The 6,901-nt window shown below is 33.3% G+C and overlaps 1 long non-coding RNA gene across 1 annotated transcript; it reads right to left on the bottom strand.

Annotated features, from left to right (window-relative positions):
• Nucleotides 1-263: 263 nt before the first annotated feature.
• LOC140181723 (uncharacterized) lies at nucleotides 264-2,484 on the bottom strand. Its single transcript, XR_011876833.1, has 2 exons — nucleotides 1,294-2,484; nucleotides 264-807 (listed from the first exon to the last, which is right to left on the bottom strand). It is a non-coding gene; the product is annotated as an uncharacterized lncRNA (long non-coding RNA).
• Between the last annotated feature and the right edge of the window lie 4,417 nt (nucleotides 2,485-6,901).

Genomic DNA, 6,901 nt, shown 5'->3' with positions numbered 1-6,901 from the left:
ATAATACAACATACAATGGCTAGTTTCATTAATTTATTTTACTAAACAATGAACCACACATAACGAAAGAAATAATAATAATAACAACTACATTCAAATTAATAAATTAGATAAATTAATAAATTTGTATTAAAAATAATAATAACAAAAGCAATAATAATTACGGAAGCAATAATAATAACAACTAGTGTTAAAAATATATAATAAATTTGTTATCAATTTAAATTTATTATCTTGTTTAACTAAGATTTATATTTAATTATAATTACGAAAGCAATAACAATAACAAAACTATATCATAATCATACAAACTATTAAACTAATATTAATCAAGTAAATACTAATAAATTAATAAAAAATAATAAACTTACATCATTAGGATGCCCCATATAATTGATAACATGATCTTCAAGAGGCGTATAATCACGTACCATTATAAATATATTAATCCTACTCTCAACTCTAAAACTAATTCGAAATATTCCTAAACCGCAAACCCCACTACTCCTTTGTTACTCTCAAAGCAAATAATGAAAACTATCACAGCCCCACCACCATTTTATAATACATCCGCTGCCAACCTCCAACATCGCACATTAATGGCTGATGTTCCCGGTGCGGGACCTCCCTCTTGCAACGCGACACGTAGCAACACGCATGTAGCGTGCTGATGCATGTGCGACACATGGACGGCCAAGACCAACACGCAGCTTGCGGGTGGCATGGATGTTGGACACGTGGCTGGACCAGACTTACTGGCATTGACAAGTTGCGCTCGTGTCTTTGGTGGACACGTGAACACGTTACCTGCGTGTTGATCAACACGTTACCTGTGTGTTAGCTCCCTTTTCTGACAGATTCATAATTCTGTAAAATACCTCAAACTCCCATATTCAAGTATAGCACCACCCATTTCTCCATATGTAAAATAATTTCTGTGTATTAGTAGCTAACGGTTTTTAATTTTATGAATATATATTCAATTCGACCTTTGTCCATTTTTAGAATAGTAGGACAATGTTTGTTTAAAAAAATGTTTATTTAAAAAAGAGGGATATTTCGATCCTTAATTTTTTATTTTGAGATAGTACAATTTTTCTGTTAAAAAATCCGTTAAATAGTAATAAAAATTTATAATTAATAAATTTTTAAATAAAATTTAAATTCATAATAAATTAATGTTTGATCTACTAAATTAAAAAAATAAAAATATATTTTAATGCTTAACGAATCAAGATTAATAATTGAATTTGACAATAATTTCGAAGCTCTCTCGTAAATATGGATTTTTACCATGAGAACCCAGTTACACTCATCAACGCGTTTTGTTCTTCAATGCCGTCAACGACGGCGGCGCCATTGATAAAGATTTCCCCGTCAACGTTGGTGAGCCCAAGAGAGAGACAAACCATGAAGAGGGATTAGCGAATAAGCGATGACGTGGGCGGCAGAGCTCTAGGCGCGACCACATCCATTCGTCATCAACCATGCAATGGGGCAGCGCCGCTCATGGGAAGGTGGTTCACGAACTCTGGATGAGGCATGGAATGTAGACGCTAGTGGAGTCGTCGGGTGCTGCGTGCGGGTGTGGGTTTTGCCTTTGGGCTTTGGGTATCTTGACCCTGACCAGGCCCAGTGATGAATGCTTATTGCAAGCTGCAACTTTGAACATGATTCATAGCCTCTCCATCCCTTTCCTCTCTTCCAACTTCCATCATTAAGCAAGCTGTTGCTGCTGCTGTTGTCGTCCCATTCCATCCTTTAATTTGACCTTCTCATAAACCATTAAAACAAATTATAAAAGTTGGATAAAGAATGAATATCAGCCACACATATGGTCAGTATACTTTAATTTTTCCACCGTAGACAAATCTTTCAAAAAGTCCTCATTACAATGATACAGAAAATTCGAACTCTCTCATCCTTATGAGATACATTTCAATCTTTTACGGCATTTTCTAAACGATTCATGATTGTAATTTTAAGTTTTCAACTAGACATTTATATTAAGACTAAAAAAAAAACTAATAAACGTAAGTTTAACAAAATATATAATTAGACATATATACAAATTAAATTACCAAAAAGAATTGGTACATGCAGAAAAAATTTTAGTAAAAATTATAATATTATTATATATAATAATTTTTTTAATATAAACTAATTTGAGTTGATATTGTAGCTAATTTAATCTGTCTATGTAAATATAGTATTGGAGGTTCGGATTTTATTTTTTGTATATAGTCATTTGGTGACCAATAATAAAATTTTAAATAGAATTTTGATTTATTATAAATTAGTATTTAATCTATTAAATTAAAAGATACAGTAATTTTTTTATATGTAATTAATAAATACTCCTATAAATACTCATAGAGCTTGAAATTAGTTCTCCTAATTTGGTGAGGTGACTTGATGCCAAACCCCACCATAATATTTTATCATTCCGAAAAGGAAAAAAAAAAGAGAATATATAATTTCTTTGAGTTATAAAGTGGGCAGTGGAGAGCTATAGTAGTGAGAGAAGAGAAGCAGGGAGAATCACATAAAAAAAGTGTTTGTCTGCGTCCAATAGCTTATTGACAAGTTACATTAAATGCTTCGGTCGGTTATGTAGGGTAAGGTTTACACTCACATACTTATTATTACAATTGTATGACAAATGCAGGAGCTCAAACTTAGTGCAGCCACTCAATTTGGCATTGCACCACTCTTCATGGGATTAAAGTTTATCTGAAAATGACAAATCACAGGCTTTCGATGAAAATACCATGCATTATTAATTGAAGTTTGTGTTTATAGATCACTAAAAGATATCTTTACGTTCAACCCACTTAATACGCTCATCACATGAATAATTAATATTTAAGAGAGCTAAGCTTTTTCCCTATATTTGTATTCTCTCTCTCTCTCTCTCTCTCTCTCTCTCTCTCTCTCTCTCTCTCTCTCTCTCTCTCTCTCTCTCTCTCTCTCTCTCTCTCTCTCTCTCTCTCTCTCTCTCTCTCTCTCTCTCTCTCTCTCTCTCTCTCTCTCTCTCTCTCTCTCTCTCTCTCTCTCTCTCTCTCTCTACTTTAGACGACATATATACTAAAATTAGTTATTAAAATGAGTCACTAATATAAAATATATATTAAAATATATATACATATTAAAAAAAATTAAATTATATATATATATATTAATAATTAATTTTAATAATTAACATTAGTATATAAATAGAATTTTTAATATATTTTTTATTAATATAAAAATTAAGAGAAAGGCGCGAGAGTTGAATATTGCATAACCAATATTACAGTTAATATTTAATATAAAAAATATTTAAAATTTAAATTTAATAAAAATTTATTTTTAGTAGACTTTATACTAAACTTGTTTACAATCTTATTGATTGAAATTAAATGTTATAGTGCTAATTTCTTAATATTACACAAAAATAAATATTTTATTCTTTTTCATTTTTTATTAATTACTTTTAAATATCAAGTGTGAAAGATATATAAATATATATGCGAAAATAGTACATACAACTTCTTTTTAAAAAATTGTTTTAAAATAATTATCCACAAAAAAAATGTTAGCACCTGGTGTATTTAATTGATTAGAGAAGTTAGTCAGTTAGTTAGCTAAGTTGGTAGAGTTAGTTCTCAACAATTAAGTGTGTGCTTGGATAGATTGTCTTTTGTCAAATTAGAGTTTAAATTAAAGTAATTTTGTAGAATTAGATTTTGGGTAGAAATAAGTTTATGTCAACATAATTTATATTTGTCAACTCTATATACCAAAATTGATTTTGATAAAATAAATATTATTTGAATAATATTAGTTAAAATCACTTTTAAATAGATAATTACTAAAATGGACATAATATTAAAATATAATGTTATTTTTCTATGCATGTTTATTTTTTTTTATATTTTTTATATGTTTTTTATATAGTATATTTTTAACACTCTTAATACTCTTTTTTAGTACGCTATAATTTTTTACTATTATCATTATTTATGGTTAATTTTTTGTTTAATTTACTTTACTGGTATGCGAAATTGTTACTCAGGTTGTGAATTATTGTTCGAAATTGATTCCCTGGCGATGGCACCAAAAACGGATGCACAGAACCATGGTCTCAACATATCTTCACAACTTTGCATAACTAACCAGCAAGTGCACTGGGTCGTCCAAGTAATACCTTACGTGAGTAAGGGTCGAATCCCACGGAGATTGTTGGTATGAAGCAAGCTATAGTCATCTTGTAAATCTCAGTCAGGCGGATATAAAATAGTTATGTAGTTTTCGAAATTTAGTAATAAAAGAAGGATAGAAATACTTATGTAAATCATTTGTGAGAATTTCAGATAAGCGTATGGAGATGCATTCGTTCCTCTGAACCTCCGCTTTCCTGCTGTCTTCATCCAATCAGTCTTACTCCTTTCTATGGCTGGCTTTATGTAAGGATGTCACCGGTGCCAATGGCTACTTTCAATCCTCTCGGAAAAATGGTCCAAATGCTCTGTCACAGCACGGCTAATCGTCTGGAGGCATCACCCTTGTCGTTGGTTGCATCCTATTCCTCTCTGTGAAAATGGTCCGATGCGCTGTCACTGCATGGCTAATCATCTTGGAGGTTCTCGATCATACTGGAATAGAATTTACTATCCTTTTGCGTCTGTCACTACGCCCAGCACTCGCGAGTTTGGAGTTCGTCACAGTCATTCAATCCCAGAGTCCTACTCGGAATACCACGGACAAGGTTTAGACTTTCCGGACTCTCATGAATGCCGCCATCAATCTAGCTTATACCACGAAGATTCTGATTAAGAGATCTAAGAGATACTCATTCAATCTAATGTAGAACGGAAGTGGTTGTCAGGCACGCGTTCATAGGGAATGATGATGATTGTCACGTTCATCACATTCAGGTTGAAGTGCGAATGAATATCTTAGAAGCGAAATAAGATGAATTGAATAAAAAACAGTAGTACTTTGCATTAATTTTTGAGGAACAGCAGAGCTCCAGAATGGACGCCAGAATTGGGCAGAAAGCTGGCGTTGAACCCCAGTTTGCGTCGTCTAAACTTGGGCAAAGTATAGACTATTATATATTGCTGGAAAGCTCTGGATGTCTACTTTCCAACGAAATTGGAAGCGCGCCTGTTTGAGTTCTGTAGCTCCAGAAAATCCATTTTGAGTGCAGGGAGGTCAGAATCCAACAGCATCAGCAGTCCTTCTTCAACCTCTGAATCTGATTTTTGCTCAAGTCCCTCAATTTCAGCCAGAAAATACCTGAAATCACAGAAAAACACACAAACTCATAGTAAAGTCCAGAAATGTGAATTTAACATAAAAACTAATGAAAACATCCCTAAAAGTAACTAGATTCTACTAAAAACATACTAAAAACAATGCCAAAAAGCGTATAAATTATCCGCTCATCACAACACCAAACTTAAATTGTTGCTTGTCCCCAAGCAACTAAAAATCAAATAGGATAAAAAGAAGAGAATATATTATAAATTCCAAACTATCAATGAAATATAGCTCCAATCAAATGAGCGGGACTTATAGCTTTTTGCCTCTTGAATAGTTCTGGCATCTCACTTTATCCATTGAGGTTCAGAATGATTGGCATCTATAGGAACTCAGAGTTTAGATAGTGTTATTGATTCTCCTAGTTCAGTATGATGATTCTTGAACACAGCTATTTTATGAGTTTTGGCCGTGGCCCTAAGCACTTTGTTTTCCAGTATTACCACCGGATACATAAATGCCACAGACACATAATTGGGTGAACCTTTTCAGATTGTGACTCAGCTTTGCTAAAGTCCCCAATTAGAGGTGTCCAGAGTTCTTAAGCACACTCTTTTTTTGCTTTGGACCTTGACTTTAACCGCTCAGTCTCAGGTTTTCACTTGACATCTACACGCCACAAGCACATGGTTAGGGACAGCTTGGTTTAGCCGCTTAGGCCAGGATTTTATTCCTTTAGGCCCTCCTATCCACTGATGCTCAAAGCCTTGGGATCCTTTTTATTACCCTTGCCTTTTGGTTTTAAGGGCTATTGGCTTTTTGCTCTTGCCTTTTGGTTTTAAGAGCTTTGGTTTTTTCTGCTTGCTTTTTCTTTTTCTTTCTATTTCTTTTCGCTATTTTTTTTTCTGCAAGCTTTGTTCTTTGCTGCTTTTTCTTGCTTCAAGAATCATTTTTATGATTTTTCAGATTATCAAATAACATGTCTCCTTGTCATTATTCTTTCAAGAGCCAACATATTTAACATTCTTAAACAACAACTTCAAAAGACATATGCACTGTTCAAGCATACATTCAGAAAATAAAAAGCATTGTCACCACATCAATATAATTAAACTAAGTTCAAGGATAAATTCAAAACTCATGTACTTCTTGTTCTTTTGAATTAAAACATTTTTCATTTAAGAGAGGTGATGGATTCATAGGACATTCATAACTTTAAGACAAAGTTACTAACTACTAATGATCATGTAATGAAGATACAAACATAGATAAGCACTTAACATAGAGAAAACGAAAAACAGAGAAAGTAAGAACAAGGAATGAGTCCACCTTAGTGATGGTGGCGTTTCCTTCTTGAGGAACCAATGATGTCCTTGAGCTCTTCTATGTCTCTTCCTTGTCTTTGTTGCTCCTCCCTAATTGCTTTTTGATCTTCTCTTATTTCATGAAGGATGATGGAGTACTCTTGATGTTCCACCCTTAGTTGTCCCATGTTGGAACTTAATTCTCCTAGGGAGGTGTTGATTTGCTCCCAATAGTTTTGTGGAGGAAAATGCATATGAGGCATCTCCGGGATCTCATGGTGATGAGCTTCCTGCGCCTCTTGAGCTCCATGAATGGGCTCTCTTGCTTGCTCCATCTTTTTCTTAGTGAT

This window comes from Arachis hypogaea, chromosome 18 (genome assembly GCF_003086295.3).
Source record: "Arachis hypogaea cultivar Tifrunner chromosome 18, arahy.Tifrunner.gnm2.J5K5, whole genome shotgun sequence".
Lineage (NCBI taxonomy): Eukaryota > Viridiplantae > Streptophyta > Magnoliopsida > Fabales > Fabaceae > Arachis > Arachis hypogaea.
This window is presented reverse-complemented; position numbering and strand designations above follow the sequence as displayed.